This window comes from Thalassophryne amazonica, chromosome 5 (genome assembly GCF_902500255.1).
Source record: "Thalassophryne amazonica chromosome 5, fThaAma1.1, whole genome shotgun sequence".
Taxonomy (NCBI): domain Eukaryota; kingdom Metazoa; phylum Chordata; class Actinopteri; order Batrachoidiformes; family Batrachoididae; genus Thalassophryne; species Thalassophryne amazonica.
In genome coordinates, this window is record NC_047107.1 from 35,960,021 (window position 1) to 35,976,831 (window position 16,811).

The 16,811-nt window shown below is 39.9% G+C and overlaps 1 protein-coding gene and 1 pseudogene across 1 annotated transcript in view; one reads left to right on the top strand and one right to left on the bottom strand.

The window, feature by feature from the left end:
• The window catches only part of abhd17b (abhydrolase domain containing 17B, depalmitoylase), an 82,303-nt gene that overhangs the window by 25,385 nt on the left and 40,107 nt on the right, over positions 1–16,811 (top strand). The gene's annotated exons all lie outside the window — the stretch shown is intronic.
• Positions 4,183–4,301, bottom strand: LOC117511390 (annotated as a pseudogene).

A 16,811-nucleotide genomic window follows, 5' to 3' on the forward strand; every position in this document is an offset into this window, starting at 1 on the left:
TTGGGTGGTTATAAATCTAAATGTGACATTAGCAGCCAGGAATGTTTAAAAGTGTTGTTAAATGAGAAAAGGACCTAAATGTAAAGCAGACAAAAGTGGGCAGGATGAATAAAGAGGAAGACTGTGCTGTAAGAGTTGAAAATATTTTGAAGGAGCAGTGGAAGACATTGAACCCCAAATGCGTTGAACCTTTGATTACATTTTCCCGCATATGAACTCAACAGTATGGTGGGAAAAACATGGAGAGCAGAAAAGAACAGCTGATTGGATGGTTTGGGTGGAGCTTACGAAATCATCGTCGAGTTGAGGAGGAACAGATGTTTATTGGGGAGAACGTGATGTTGCTAACATTTCACTTCAGCTGGTTAATCGCTGTTTAGATGATGACTGTCTCGGTGAAAACAGAAAAACTGAGACACTGAGGTGTACACTTTTGTGTGTGTGTGTGTGTGTGTGTGTCTGTAAACAGATTTCCTAGACATCCACTCCACAACACACCTGATTGAAGTGGACTCCCCCCCCCCCTTCAAACAATGATGGCACAAATTTCCTGTCCTATGAATATATATATTTTTTTTACCTTTTACAAATCAGGGCAACAAGCAGTTGCTGGTGTTCCAAGGACGTGGCCAGCTTGTGGTTACTTGGTGTTACTGTGCACAATATTTAATGACAGAAAGTGTAGAAGTCTCCATGAAAACAAAGGAAAGAATTTTATCATCCTTGAAATCAGGAAAAAAAGTCAAGAGGGAGGGTGGATTTTTATTTACTTATTTATTAATTTTGTCTGATACAAGAGAGGTTTTTTTGTTTTCTCAAAAGATGGGAAATTTCAGCTACAGTTTGCCAGAAGGCACATGGAATAGAATGTGTCAACACAGAGCTACAACTCCCTGAGGAAAAACTCACCTTGCAACCACTGTACTTAGCATCCAAGCTACCTCCATTGTGCAGCATACCACATGCATACTGGCTGTAAATATCCCTCATGGTCGCCTCGGGAGGAATGCGCACCCCGTACCATGGCTTCAGCTTCTTGGCTTTATCGGCAATTGTCCTCATGTCTGTGGTTGTCAGTGACAAGTAAGTTCCGGGCCCAGCTCTGTAAACTTTGGCTAAAGCATACTCTCCACCTAGTGGTCGTGCAGGTTCTTGCACCAGTTGTATTACCGTCAATGAAATTCACTCAAAAAAAAAAAATAAATAAATATGTATATAAAAAATTGATGTGGGCTAATTTCGGTATGTGGGCGGAGATGATAAACAAATTTTTTACTGGAGCCTAAAGGACAGGAAAGCCCAATGTTCCTCTATGCTGCAAGTTTTCTTTTTGTTTCAGTCAAACCTCTTCCACTGTGACGTTCCTGTATCTGTTGTTAGCACGCTAACATTTCTGTATTGACAATCATTTCAGAGATGCTGTCGGATTCCAAAAATCCATTTTTAGATTTAGAAATGTTTATTTCTAGCTAACTTTACAATTCTTTTTGGGGGGGGGGGGTGGTCCTCCACAGTATACCAAAAATAAAAATGACTTTCTGAAGGTACTTCTTGACAAAATTGTTCATCTTGATGAGAAAATGTTTTGTGCAAAATTTTATTTCAGTGCGACCCTTCTATAACCACTGCTGCACGTGGGGTGGAAATTGCAATGGTTGAGCATATTGTTCCAAACCAGCAATAGTAATGTACCTGTTTACAAATGAAATACAAATTGAAACAACAATCCTTTCTCCTTTAACTGACCATACAGGGGAGAAGTATTACATGTCACTGTCCACCTATTTGGTGAAAACAAACAGTCATGGGGAGTGGCGCTTGTTTCTGATTTTCTTCATCCCCGGGAACTGACGTCTGTCACTCAACAACTTGCAGCAGGAATTGTCTTTTCTGTTCATCTTCGTTAGAATCTGATTGTAATCCTGGATAAGTGCAACTCCTCGCTCAGAAAAATCATTGACAGCAGCAAAGTTATCCAGGACCTGCTTTACCATTGGAATGACGGGTCCTCCTCCCACTCTGAGGGGTCCTTGATGAGGAAGTCCATGTTGACGTTGAATGCCTCAAAAATGCGACCTGAGGCAGATGTAACAAAATCTGCCACTATTGAACTAATGTATCCAGTCTGTAACTCAAAATGTCACTCGCACGTCACAAAAACAGGAGCTGGGTGGCAGTGGTTAATATTTTTCAAATCTCATGAAATTTCGCCCAATTTATTTTTACCCTTAAAGGAACCAAAAAAAATGACGTTTGTTCAACGGTTTGAGTGTTTTCCACCACCTTGGATTGTTTTGTTCCAGTGAGCAGCCAGCTAATGTCACGCTGCCTTCACTCAGATTGGCAGTCGCTGTGTCATGTTGCTCAACATCTACATAAAATAGACTTCTTGTCTATTTTGATCCTGCCTAGCTGGTAGCATGGCAACTTTTGTCTCTTCTTGCAGCAGAATTCCCACTCTGGCAGCTTGTCTCTTTGCCTGTCGCTTGCATCTAATCTGACCTGAAGGTTATCCTGTATTTGGATCACACCAGGTTTGTATGATGACATAACATTACTAGAAAAATGTGGAGATTTTAGCATTAAGTAGGAGGTGTGGCTTTTGTACAGACATGTGACTTATCTGCACATTGCATAGGATGATGAGGGATTTCTGCTTTGGTCAGGTGTGTCTGTGGGGACTTCTCAATCTAAAGGTGCCCTGACACGAGCATGTTTTTGATTCACGCAACAGCACGACTTGTATTAACAGCTGGATGCCGTTCTTTGTTTTACCAGCTGCCATGTGCTCTGTGCTGGACGCTGCGTATATTAAATAATTATTTTGTGGTGGATTAATCTTTTTTTTTCTGCAAATTGCAAAAGCAGCTCTAATCACTTCCTGAATCACAGAGGAGGCTGCAGCCGGAGCTGTGCGCGTGCCTAACAAGCTGCAGAAAGCATTTTGAGCCGGCTAAAAAGGTAATTATTTGACTTGTTTACATTGTCATGGCTTGATAAAACAGTTGCGTGTTTTTTTTTTTTTCCTTCTTCGGTGCAGCTGTTAAAATATGTTTATAACAGTTCAATTCAATTTTCAATTTCAATTTATTTTCATTTATATAGCACCAATTCACAACAGAGTTGCCTCAAAGCGCTTCACACAGGTAAGGTCTAACCTTACCAACCCCCAGAGCAACAGTGGTAAGGAAAAACTCCCTCTGAGGAAGAAACCTCAAGCAGACCACACTCAAAGGGGTGACCCTCTGCTTGGGCCATGCTACAAAACATAAATTACAGAACAATTCACGGACGAATATACAAGAAATGCTATTGGCGCACAGGACAGGAGGATCGCCAACACGAACACAACTCCCATCTCTGGATGGAGCTGCACCTTAAACAGAGAGAAAAAACAGAATCAGGCATCAGAAAGACAAGAAATACTGTATAATTTGTCAGCATTAAACAACAAGAAAAACAGAGAAATACTAAGGTGATCGCTGGCCACTAGCCCTAAACTTCACTAAAAGACCCAGAATTTAGCTCCAATTACTAATAAAATGAATTAAGAGTAAAAAGCGTAAAACAAAACTGTACCAGTATGCTAGCCATATGAAAGGGAAAATAAGTGCGTCTTAAGTCTTGACTTGAAAGTCTCCACAGAATCGGACTGTCTTATTGACACAGGGAGATCATTCCACAGAACAGGGGCACGATAAGAGAAATATCTGTGACCTGCAGACTTCTTATTCACCTTAGGGACACAAAGTAGTCCTGCACCCTGAGAACGTAAAGCCCAGGGCCGGTATGTAAGGCTTAATTAGGTCAGCTAGGTAGGGAGGTGCCAGTCCATGAATAATTTTATAGGTTAGTAGCAGAACCTTAAAATCTGATCTCACTGGGACAGGAAGCCAGTGAAGGGATGCCAAAATGGTGTAATGTGGTCGAACTTTCTGCTTCGTGTCAAAAGTCTGGCTGCAGCATTTTGAACCAATTGGAGACCCCCAATGCTAGACTGCGGTAAACCAGAAAATAGAACATTGCAGTAGTCCAATCTAGAAGAGATAAATGCATGGATCAGGGTCTCAGCCTCAGCCATAGACAGGATGGGACGAATCTTCGCTATATTTCGCAGGTGGAAGAAAGCAGTCCTAGTACTTGTAATATTTCTAACGTGGAGGCCAAAGGACAACGAAGGAGAGCTTAAGGCACCTGGTATTCCGAGGCTGTCTCCCATCCACGTACTAGCCAGGCCCGACTCTACTTATCTTCCGAGATCATACGAGATTGGGCGTATTCAAAGTGGTATGGCCTTAAGCAGATTTAACTTCTTGTTTTAATCCTTCAGATGAGCGGCGCTCTGATGCGATCCGCTGACGTCATCACTCGCTCTGTTTACTTCTTGTTTACTTGTTTACTTCACTTGACGAGCTGCACGTCGTGTTGCAGATTAGATAGTGCCACATAGCACGACATTTGTGCGTGAAAGATTTTTTTTGAACATTTCTGAATTCTCTGTGCGCAATAGCACGTACCGGCGCTCCTCTCGCGTCCTGTCTGAACCTGTTAAAGACGTGTTTACTCTCCAGCACAACACATCACAACACAGGTTGTGCTGTTGCGTGAATCATAAACATGTTTGTGTCAGGGCACCTTATGCCTTGTCACTTCAGTACTCATTCATCATTGACTACGTGAAGAACAATAGTTTACACTGCAGTGAACAATGGAGATCATTGAAGCTTGCAGCTGGGTTCAGTCTTTCTGTGTGTTACTGCTTTGTTTGAAAGTACCTACCAAAGTGATGTTTGGTAGATAATTTCTATTTAAACAAGGAACCTGGTGAGCTAAATGGGAAACTCTTAATCATAAGTCACTGTGTACAGGAAATATGCCGCTGCTGTGAAGAAGAACCTGCTTTTCTGGTGTCCTGTCTTTTGTGTGAAAGCCAACACTTTTATTTGTCGTGGAAATCTTTTTGTTGTTTTGTGTTTTTTTTTCTTTGAAATATCGTGACTTACTAAACGAATGCATCTCCAGTGATACTTGCAAAGTTTTTTTTAAATGTTTCAATGGTGAATGAGGATGTTTTAAAAGGAAAGCTTAAGAAAAGCCTCTTATAAACTGAAACCCTTGTTTTTTTTTCTTCTGTTCACACACAGATCTACTCAAAATGAGAAGAATTTGTACTTATGTTGTACTTCCTCAAAAAAATTAAATTATGACAAACCTTCCACCTGCGGTTCTCATACAAAACAAACTATTTTTAAGGTATAAAATTATCAATAATTAGGATGTGGTTATTTGGAGTGACTGAGCGTGGACCACAAGCATAGCTGTCAGCCTGACTCCAGAAAGGACAAAGAGGGTGCAGGTTTCTTTGTAACCACCAACTCCACCAGGTGATTTCAGTGATTAATATCAGGTGGGATGAGGTCATCAGTGAAATCACCTGGTGGAGTTGGTGGTTACTAAGAACCTGCACCCTCTTTACCCTTTCTGGAGTCAGGTTCACACCTATGCACAAGCCATATCCAGGGCCCTGTTAGCAGTGGTTGCTACCTGTAGATTGATTAGAGAGGAGCTGTATCGATCACACATGACCCGTCATGCATTGCATGCCGCTTAGGAGTTTGAATGCTGTTTTTCATCCTTTCTTATGAATATACGTATAATTAGTGCAAATGGAGTCAGAGAAATACTGTACAAAACTGTACACAGATATTACTTAGTTAAAGCAAATATTTGTCATTTTTTCCCCCCCAAATATAAGCAATTGTTGCACTCTTTGGAAATGTGAGTGGAAAACTGTTCACCGTGTGTCGATGTTTTCATGTCACTGCTTTGTGGTTTCATTTCCAGAAAAGCGTCTAAAAATTTGCGTAAAAGCATTTCCATTACAATGACTGAAATTAGTCTTAATTTCAGTGACACCAACTTCTCCACTGAAATTTATAGAATCAGTATTATTATATCTGTTAAATGAATCTGTGATGACCTTTAACTGGTTTGCTATGAAGGTGCTGATAGTCTAAACATAGAAATTAATTGACAGCATATCATGAATCAGAATATAGGTTTTAGAGACTTTGATCTTATTTATTTATTTATTGCATGATACGGAGAACGGCAAAATGAATGTGAAGCACTATTTTATAAATTTTAAGTTTACTAAAAAAAAAAAAACTGGTAGTCTAATGTACTGCTGTGTGATGTCACTTGCTGTTACCTGCTGAGGATCAACTAGTGTCTGTCCACTGCATGTAGTCTCATCCAGTCCACCAGAGGTGGCACATAATTATTATTTACCTTTTTTTAGATGAAATTTGCAGTCAGCTGTTTTTCTGGTTGCAGTCTAACTGGCACAGTCAGTTTAAAAAAAAAAATCGAATAAGTGTAAATCACACTGGACAAAATGACAAATAATAAATTTATACTTTACAACACAACCTCATCCCGCTGATTTTGCTACTTACATAAGCGGCACACATTAATCACAGCGAACACCGTACTGCTGTCTGATGCTGCTTCCTGCACACAGGGCTTTGTAACTTTACATGTTTCAAAGTTCCACATAATGTTTATTAAACATCAGATTGTCATAGTCACCTTTTTGTCTTTCGACCCCCCTACCCCTGCCCCTGTGTTTGTCCAGCCACATTCAACAAGCCCAGGGCTCTCTCTAAGCCATGGAATAATGGCACAGTGACATCACATGAATTTTCAAATTTAGGGTGTTCCCTTCTCCGTTTTCCCAGGTAATTTATTTTTTTGCATCTTTACAAGTTTTTGAGCTTTCCCGGACTGTAAGCACCAGCGGCTGGCAAAATAGTCACTCCCTGCAGGCGCTGCACATGCACGTGAATGGGATGCAGCGATCCACATTTTTTTTCAGTTCCGATCTTGATACCTGTTTTTGGGTATCTGCCGATACTGATACTATTCCGATTCCAGAGCTCTGTTTGAGTTAATATTAGTTATCATTATTGTTGATTTTTATGATATTTTGTGTCCCCAGTTATATACAGCTTCATGATGAAGTGATGTAGAGGAGGATTTTCTTATAAAGAAGACATGAAAGCTCAATTACAATTTGCCAGAAGGTACATCTAAGATGCAAGCGTAGATTTGATGTTTTGGTGAAAGAAGTATGTACCAGGTAGTTTTAATTATTTTTGGTGGTTTCTTATGGCATTTTGGAAGTACACTGTCCTCAAAATGGTACATGTACTCGAATGCAATTTTTGGGGTGGCCCTGTGAAAAAACCAAGCGCAACACACACACACACACACACACACATCACGGGAGATGAGCTCCCCATAGCGGAGCACGTTTACATGACCATGATAATCAGATAACTATTAGCAATCAGATAGCTGTAATAACGTCATCTCTTGCATTTACATGCACTTCAGTAATCCGATAATAAAAAAGCGTGGTATACACGATTTCAGTTCATAAATTGGATTTCTTTTGAAGTGGAGAAAAGGGAAATGGCAAGTCTTGGAAAAAAAGCATAGACTTAATAGAGAAAAGACAGCTCTCTCTCTCAAAAATATGAATAAAAGTGCTTAATTTACACATATTTGGAGTCGGTTTGGCTAGCTTGTTGCACCCTTCCGGCTGACTCCTTCTGTCTTTGTGGTCCTGGCTAATAAAGCCTTGTGCTCTTTAATGTGGCACTTTTTTCAAATGTTTAAGTTGACTATATTGTAGGTTGTGAAGGCGCTTCCGCCTCAGTACAACGGCTTTGCAAACATTACACGTTGCTGTCTTGCTTTGCCGTGTTTCTAGTGTAAAATACAGCGGACATGTTGATCATCCACAGTCAGTGCTGCTTAAATACTTGCCTGCTCGCTGGCTGCAATGTGAAATGGATTTCCACAGTTTGCATTCAGTTAGCAAAGCAGCCAACAAGATGTTTCAGCAGAAAACACAAACACACACGTGGCTCCTGGATTGGAAAACTCTGCAGGCTGTATCGGATATGCCAGATCTGTGAATTACGTTGGTTTTGGAATCCGATACAGATACTGGATCAGATTGACCCCATCCTTAGAATGCACTCTGTGAAAAACTGGGCTGTGAGTGTAGCTTTTCTGCAAAAGCTGCATTGATGCCACTTTGTTGACAAACAGATGAAAACTTTGATAGAATCCGAATAAAGGCATTTTTTTGGATAGTTGACCTTGATTCCTTCAAAGTGCAAATCCTTCATTGCGAGGAGGTGAGCAGCCAGTGGATCAACACTTTTATTTATATATACTCAACAAAAATTTAAACGCAACACTTTTGGTTTTGCTCCCATTTTGTATGAGATGAACTCAAAGATCTAAAACTTTTTCCACATACACAATATCACCATTTCCTTCAAATATTGTTCACAAACCAGTTGAAATCTGTGATAGTGAGCACTTCTCCTTTGCTGAGATAATCCATCCCACCTCACAGGTGGGCCATATCAAGATACTGATTAGACACCATGATTAGTGCACAGGTGTGCCTTAGACTGTCCACAATAAAAGGCCACTCTGAAAGGTGTTTTGTTTTATTGGGGGGGGGGATACCAGTCAGTATCTGGTGTGACCACCATATGCCTCATGCAGTGCAACACATCTCCTTCGCATCATCCGAGAAGAGAACACCTCTCCAACGTGCCAAACACCAGCGAATGTGAGCATTTGCCCACTCAAGTCGGTTACGACGACGAACTGGAGTCAGGTCGAGACCCTGATGAGGACGACGAGCATGCAGATGAGCTTCCCTGAGACGGTTTCTGACAGTTTGTGCAGAAATTCTTTGGTTATGCAAACCGATTGTTCCAGCAGCTGTCCGAGTGGCTGGTCTCAGACGATCTTGGAGGTGAACATGCTGGATGTGGAGGTCCTGGGCTGGTGTGGTTACAGGTGGTCTGCGGTTGTGAGGCTGGTTGGATGTACTGCCAAATTCTCTGAAACGCCTTTGGAGACGGCTTATGGTAGAGACATGAACTTTCAATACACGAGCAACAGCTCTGGTTGACATTCCTGCTGTCAGCATGCCAATTGCACGCTCCCTCAAATCTTGCAACATCTGTGGCATTGTGCTGTGTGATAAAACTGCACCTTTCAGGGTGGCCTTTTATTGTGGGCAGTCTAAGGCACACCTGTGCACTAATCATGGTGTCTAATCAGCATCTTGATATGGCACACCTGTGAGGTGGGATGGATTATCTCAGCAAAGGAGAAGTGCTCACTATCACAGATTTAGACTGGTTTGTGAACAATATTTGAGGGAAATGGTGATATTGTGTATGTGGAAAAAGTTTTAGATCTTTGAGTTCATCTCATACAAAATGGGAGCAAAACCAAAAGTGTTGCGTTTATATTTTTGTTGAGTATATATATATATATATATATATATATATATATATATATATATATATATATATATATATATATATATATATATATATATATATATTTGAAGAGTTTCAGTCAGGTTTTAGAATTCATCATAGTACAGAAACAGCATTAGTGAAGGTTACAAATGATCTTCTTATGGCCTCGGACAGTGGACTCATCTCTGTGCTTGTTCTGTTAGACCTCAGTGCTGCTTTTGATACTGTTAACCATAAAATTTTATTACAGAGATTAGAGCATGCCATAGGTCAGGGGTGGCCAAGTTCGGTCCTCAAGAGCCACACTCCTGACACTCTTAGTTGTCTCCCTGCTCCAACACACCTGAATCCAATGAAAGGCTCATTAAAAGTCTGCTAACGAGTCTTTCATTGGATTCAGGTGTGTTGGAGCAGGGAGACAACTAAGAGTGTCAGGAGTGTGGCTCTCAAGGACCGAACTTGGCCACCCCTGCCATAGGTATTAAAGGCACTGCGCTGCGGTGGTTTGAATCATATTTGTCTAATAGATTACAATTTATTCATGTAAATGGGGAATCTTCTTCACAGACTAAAGTTAATTATGGAGTTCCACAAGGTTCTGTGCTAGGACCAATTTTATTCACTTTATACATGCTTCCCTTAGGCAGTATTATTAGACGGTATTGCTTAAATTTTCATTGTTACGCAGATGATACCCAGCTTTATCTATCCATGAAGCCAGAGGACACACACCAATTAGCTAAACTGCAGGATTGTCTTACAGACATAAAGACATGGATGACCTCTAATTTCCTGCTTTTAAACTCAGATAAAACTGAAGTTATTGTACTTGGCCCCACAAATCTTAGAAACATGGTGTCTAACCAGATCCTTACTCTGGATGGCATTACCCTGTCCTCTAGTAATACTGTGAGAAATCTTGGAGTCATTTTTGATCAGGATATGTCATTCAAAGCGCATATTAAACAAATATGTAGGACTGCTTTTTTGCATTTACGCAATATCTCTAAAATTAGAAAGGTCTTGTCTCAGAGTGATGCTGAAAAACTAATTCATGCATTTATTTCCTCTAGGCTGGACTATTGTAATTCATTATTATCAGGTTGTGCTAAAAGTTCCCTAAAAAGCCTTCAGTTAATTCAAAATGCTGCAGCTAGAGTACTAACGGGGACTAGAAGGAGAGAGCATATCTCACCCATATTGGCCTCTCTTCATTGGCTTCCTGTTAATTCTAGAATAGAATTAAAATTCTCCTTCTTACTTATAAGGTTTTGAATAATCAGGTCCCATCTTATCTTAGGGACCTCGTAGTACCATATCACCCCAATAGAGCGCTTCGCTCTCAGACTGCAGGCTTACTTGTAGTTCCTAGGGTTTGTAAGAGTAGAATGGGAGCCAGAGCCTTCAGCTTTCAGGCTCCTCTCCTGTGGAACCAGCTCCCAATTCAGATCAGGGAGACAGACACCCTCTCTACTTTTAAGATTAGGCTTAAAACTTTCCTTTTTGCTAAAGCTTATAGTTAGGGCTGGATCAGGTGACCCTGAACCATCCCTTAGTTATGCTGCTATAGACGTAGACTGCTGGGGGGTTCCCATGATGCACTGTTTCTTTCTCTTTTTGCTCTGTATGCACCACTCTGCATTTAATCATTAGTGATCGATCTCTGCTCCCCTCCACAGCATGTCTTTTTCCTGGTTCTCTTTCTCAGCCCCAACCAGTCCCAGCAGAAGACTGCCCCTCCCTGAGCCTGGTTCTGCTGGAGGTTTCTTCCTGTTAAAAGGGAGTTTTTCCTTCTCACTGTAGCCAAGTGCTTGCTCACAGGGGGTCGTTTTGACCATTGGGGTTTTACATAATTATTGTATGGCCTTGCCTTACAATATAAAGCGCCTTGGGGCAACTGTTTGTTGTGATTTGGTGCTATATAAAAAAAAAAAATTGATTGATTGATAGATATATATATATATATATATATATATTCAGAAATACAGAGATATTTCTTGAAACAGTGCCATGTTTACGGAACACTTTTTGAAAACGACAAAGAAAAAGATTGTCTCTTTCTGTGTCAGACAAGGCTGTTTATTTTAAATGAGATGTAGCTCCAGCATTTTGCCTTTTTCAAATGCCAGTGGAAGCAATTTCCTGCCCATATGGTATATGACAGTTGGCAAATATTTTGGGGCAGATACTAGTGTAGGTTTTCATCTTTAAAATCTGTTTTAGGTCATTGGTCTAGTGATGATAGGAGTTGGTTTCTTGGTTACAGAGTTATGCATTTCTCCCTGCATGGGTTTACATGGCCAGTCAGCAAATTATTCCCTATCTGAAGTAAGTTAAAGGGGATATCTCACTCCAATCAACACTGTATTTAAAAAAAAAAAAATGATACACCAGATTATGAATCATTACTTACAACACTTGTGCGAGTTCTGGTGTAGCTGATTAAAAAATAAAATTAGCCATACAGCATCTGAAAAATGCACACATTCAGAGCTAATTTTAGCCATAAAAATGACGTAACCTCAGGTGCTAGCCTATTACCTGTTTGAAAGTCACTCCACCTGTGTTCAGCTACAATTCACTTCATGACTTAGTGCAGTTCACACAGTCACTCTGGGCTGTTTTTTTAATCTCCAAAATTAATAGGGCTGTGGCGTTAATAGGGTTATGTTTTTGCCCGTTTGTTTGTCTGTTTGTGAACAGCCTGGAGCCCACAATTTTTCATATATCATGAAATTTTTACTGAAGATTTGTATCCTGATAGGCAAGAACTGACTCAGGTCAAAGGTCAAAGCCATGAAAAATCTTGGAAAATTGGAAAATCTCTGTCTTTAACATTGAACGAATTTTCAAAAAATTCGTAACTCTGTCAATACAGATCAAATTTCTTTCATATTTGAGAGTGTTATGTAGGATAGTATCCTTTATCGATTGATAAAGTTTGATTTGGATCTGATCCAGATTACAGATTTTGTGGCCATTTAAATTTAACATTGAAAACCCCATGTAATGCATATTATAATAGCCAAGTGCGCTTCGATCACAGAGAAACTGTGGGTCAAGGATGAACGCTGCAAAAATGGAAAGTTGATAGGAGTAATATTTTTGGAGAACTTAGTGATATTAGCTAACAACAGTGAACAATGAATGTTGTGCTGCAATGCACTATGGGAGTTCGGGGTTTTGTGGTTCATGTTCGTTTAACAGTGTTAGTGTTGTTAATTATGTTTTAGTAGTTCAATTGGTTTAATCAGTTTAGTTACTGTCATGTTGATGTTACCATGAGTGAGAACTGTAGTGCATTTGATGTCTTACCCCACAGTCTGTGTTTAAAATAAATAAATAAAATAAAAGCACCTGCTTGTGGCAGAATGCAGAAAAGACAAAATAGTCTGCATATGTGCATATAACTTTGCTCATGGGCAAGCTGGGGAGAGATGACATTTTCCGTATGTTATGCTTATGTATTTTGGGTCAAGGATGAACACTGCCAAAATGGAATGTTGATAGGGCTAATATTTTTGGAGAAACGACTGATATTAGCTAACAACACTGAACAATGGACGTTGATAATTACATTCTGGACTCACATGCCATTCGAGCAAGGGCTGGCAAATCATCTATATATTAAAAGTGCATGCTTGATTTTATTTAGTAAGTTCAAAGTAAGCACATAATATAATTAGAAACACATTAAAAATACATGAATGACATAAGAAAGTGAAAACGCTTATTTCCATTGTGGCCCATTTAAAAACCAAAAGACAAAATAGAAGTAATAATAATGTGTATGTAATAACAAGAACCGAAACAAAATATAAATATGTAAGAGTAAATTAACATTTTAAAGGGGATAGAGAATCAGAATCATCTTTTTCATGTTTTTGGTGTTAGTTCAGAGTCTCCCCGCTGTGGGGAAAACACACGAAGTGCCAGCAAGTTTCAGAACCTCTGTTTCAAGTAATTCTCCTTTTTTGAATTGCCGCCAGAAAATAGGCCAATTCGTGTTTGAGGGAAACATTGCGTCACATTTTCAACAATAGCTCCCCCCACACACGCCCCTTCGAAATTAATTATTCATAAGGTTGTGCCCACCCATTCCTACCACTGGAAGAGGAGCAATGGCGAGCTACAGGTGTGCCTTCCCAGGCTGTCATAGCGGACTACGATCTTTCCATATTCTTCCCACGGAAAGCAGTGTACGCGATCACTGGCTTTTATTCATTTTTAACCGCATCCCCAGGACATACAACCGCCGACTATTTCTTTGCTCTGCGCGTTTCACGGAGGACTGTTTAACCAACCTTGCTCAATTTCGAGCTGGCTTCAGTCGGCATTTAATACTCAGTAGAGGGTCAGTTCCGACTTTGCGACAAAATCAACCCCAGCAATCAGTACAGCCTGTAAGTATCACATTTTCTTTTGTTTTAAATTTGTGTTGCACTATATTCCTGTTGTAAGAATTGCATGTTAGCTCTGGTTTGTTCCTCTAAAGGGAATGAGCTAACCCCTTAGCAGCTAGCTATTTGCATTATTATGCTGGCAGCAAGTAAGCCTGCAAAGGGCAGCTTGCTTATTTCAGTGTATAACCTTTGGAAGTCACAGTAACCGAAGTAAAACAAAACAAATGAAGTTTTGCGGATTTTTTTTAGTCCAATTTTGCATTTTTTTTTTTTTTTTTTTTTTTTTACGTCCTCATCAAGCAGCCGGTCGCGGCGCCGCAAAGGGAGAGCACGCACATTGTGTTCTGCGTGTGTCTGTTTATAAGAACCTTCTCGCCCAGAAGAAAAAAGAGCGCCAACAACTACCAGTGATGCCGGTAACGGCACTGAGCTTTACAAAGACATTTTTATGCTTCTTTTTTTTTCTCCGAGCCGCTCCGCATCTGCTGTTAAAAACAGCTGATCCTCAGCGCTTTCTTTTCAGTGAGAGCAAGGGCAGCCAATCAAACAACGGCAACCGATCAGCGCCAACACCTACGTGCATTTCATAATGATGTTGCCAAATAAGCTCCGAAACGACGACATTAAGGGCAAATGACGCATTCTAAACCCAGCATAGTAACATAGCTGTTTCAGAGAGCCTTTTAGGAAGGTTCTGAGCCATTACAGAACCAACCAATTTTTTTTGGGCTACATATCACATCACAGAACAAGGATTAATGCCCCATTCAACCTCTCTCTATCACCTTTAAAAAAAACAAAAACATAATTAACAGGAAATAAAAAGGGTTGAGTTCTTCCAAAAACTGTTTAGATCTGAGGTTCTAAAGACATTCTGGACTCTCATGCCATTCCAACTCATTATAGAAACTTTGCATAATTTATTACCACCCTTGAAAAATGTCAGCTACCTACTTTATGAACACTACCCAATCTAGAGCCTGTGGATCCCCATAGGAAACACTCTAGTTTTACATTATAGCTTAAACGTGCCCCAATCACTCTCAGAAAGTGAGGTGCAGACAGGCACTCACTATCACCTGACACTTTTTGACCTGGATTTGATCCAGATTGTGGATTTTGTGGACATTTACATTTAATATTGAAAGCCCATTTTGTGTACATTTTGTATTATATTGCAATTAAAAATGCCTCAGTCACACTCATTTTTCTGTCTTGGATTTACCTACACCACCAAAATTGAATGGAGGTTCCAATTTTATGGCTGTTTATCTATCTTCCAGTTATCAATCGAAAACCAAGTGTCAAAAAGCATTGACGAATTCTGCATAACAAAGTTATGAAAATTATCTGAAAAAGAACTCAGAAACCAAAAGTTGGAGGAAAAAACAAAAAAAAAACACCTGACAACACCACAAAACAAATTCAAGTGCATGAACTAAATACATACTCCTGACATTTGATCGCATCAAATTTAGCTTATGAAAAGCCACTTCTAACAGGATTCTTGTATTTTATAATCAACAAATCCGTCGCCGTCTCTTTGTAACCTCAGTTATGTAGTATTAATAAGACTGAATTGAGACATATGATTACTTACCGTGAAAGTGGTGTCTCTGATTTCACTCCTGCTTGTGTTCACTCAGAGAGCACTGTAGTTATTGTTCCACTGTGTGACGCTCAACAGAAAAACAACTTTCCTCAGTCACCACTTAGCTTAGCCATCGATGTAGCTTGTCTTAGCCAATAATTTAAAGGGCTGGGAGGTGGTCCATGTCCCAGCTGTCCTGTTACCACTCGTCGTTGCCTTTCTGTCTGACTTCATGATCACAGATGGGGCTGGGTATCAATCAAAAATTTCCGATACCGGTACCAATACATACCTTCACTTACATACCGGTTTTTGAACGATACTTTTTTCGATACCAATTTTATAAGATCAGTTCTAACAAAAAGAAAATTACATAATACATAGTATAATCTTGAGTTTTATTTTTCAGCTTTGGTAATTTTCTACTCCAAGCAGTTTTCTTACAGAAAAAAAACAAATAATTTCCAGTGCAAAAGAACACTTGAAAACACTCTAGTTTTTGTCAAAAGCATTTCCTTTCTGACATTTTGGCATTAATGTCACTCCATGCCCCTGATCTGAGCTCAGCCAGCTGCTGCACGTCGGCACAGGGCGTCTCATTTTGGGAGAAATACACATTTTAATTGCAGTTTATTGTTTGTATTACAACGTTTGGAAAGAGGAGTCATTTAATTTAAACAGTGATTTGCTTTGAAGTTATTAATTCTGGCCAGACTGTGTTTTTTTTTTTTTTTTTTTTTTTTTTTTTTTTTTAAACTTGAATTGGCAGAGTGCCGCGCAGCATTTGAAGCTTTGAGAACGGTACGGAGGACGATTCTTATTTCTTTCTTGCAACAAGACAAGAGTCCCAGTTAGTGACTTTAATCCACAGAAAAGTGACTCATGATTGACATATTTTAATTGCTTTGAGAGGTGATAAAAAGCGGATTTGCCGCTTCTAAAAAGCAGCGAAGCAAAGAACCAACGAAGCAGCGGGTTGGAGCAGTGCTTCATCACTTCAAGCTTCAAAGTTCGGTGCCCAGCCCTAATCACAGAAGCTTCTTTCTTGGCGAGACTGGCCGGTGTCATGCAGCAGCACAAACTACAAACACTGACAGTTCCACACTTTCAGCACAGGAAACGTGCTTTGTTCTCCTGGCCACACGAATGCAGAGAATGAAATCTGTTGTTAGATCCATGTTTTGAAGACCATTCTCACACTGTGCTGGGCTTCATTTATGCAGTCTGCCCCAGAGGTACTCAAAACAATTAAGAAAAAAAAGCCCCTCTCATTTTCCTCCTCAAAATATTGTCTTTGAAAAGTCTGTCCACCTAATAACCAGCACTAGTCGTTTTAGTGCATCCTCATAAAACATGTATTTTAACCAAAGTCCACAAAAAACAGACTTCACACTGTAAAAAAAAACAAAAAACAAAAAAAATCCCATTCATTTCAGTAGAGGCCTTCAAGGGGGT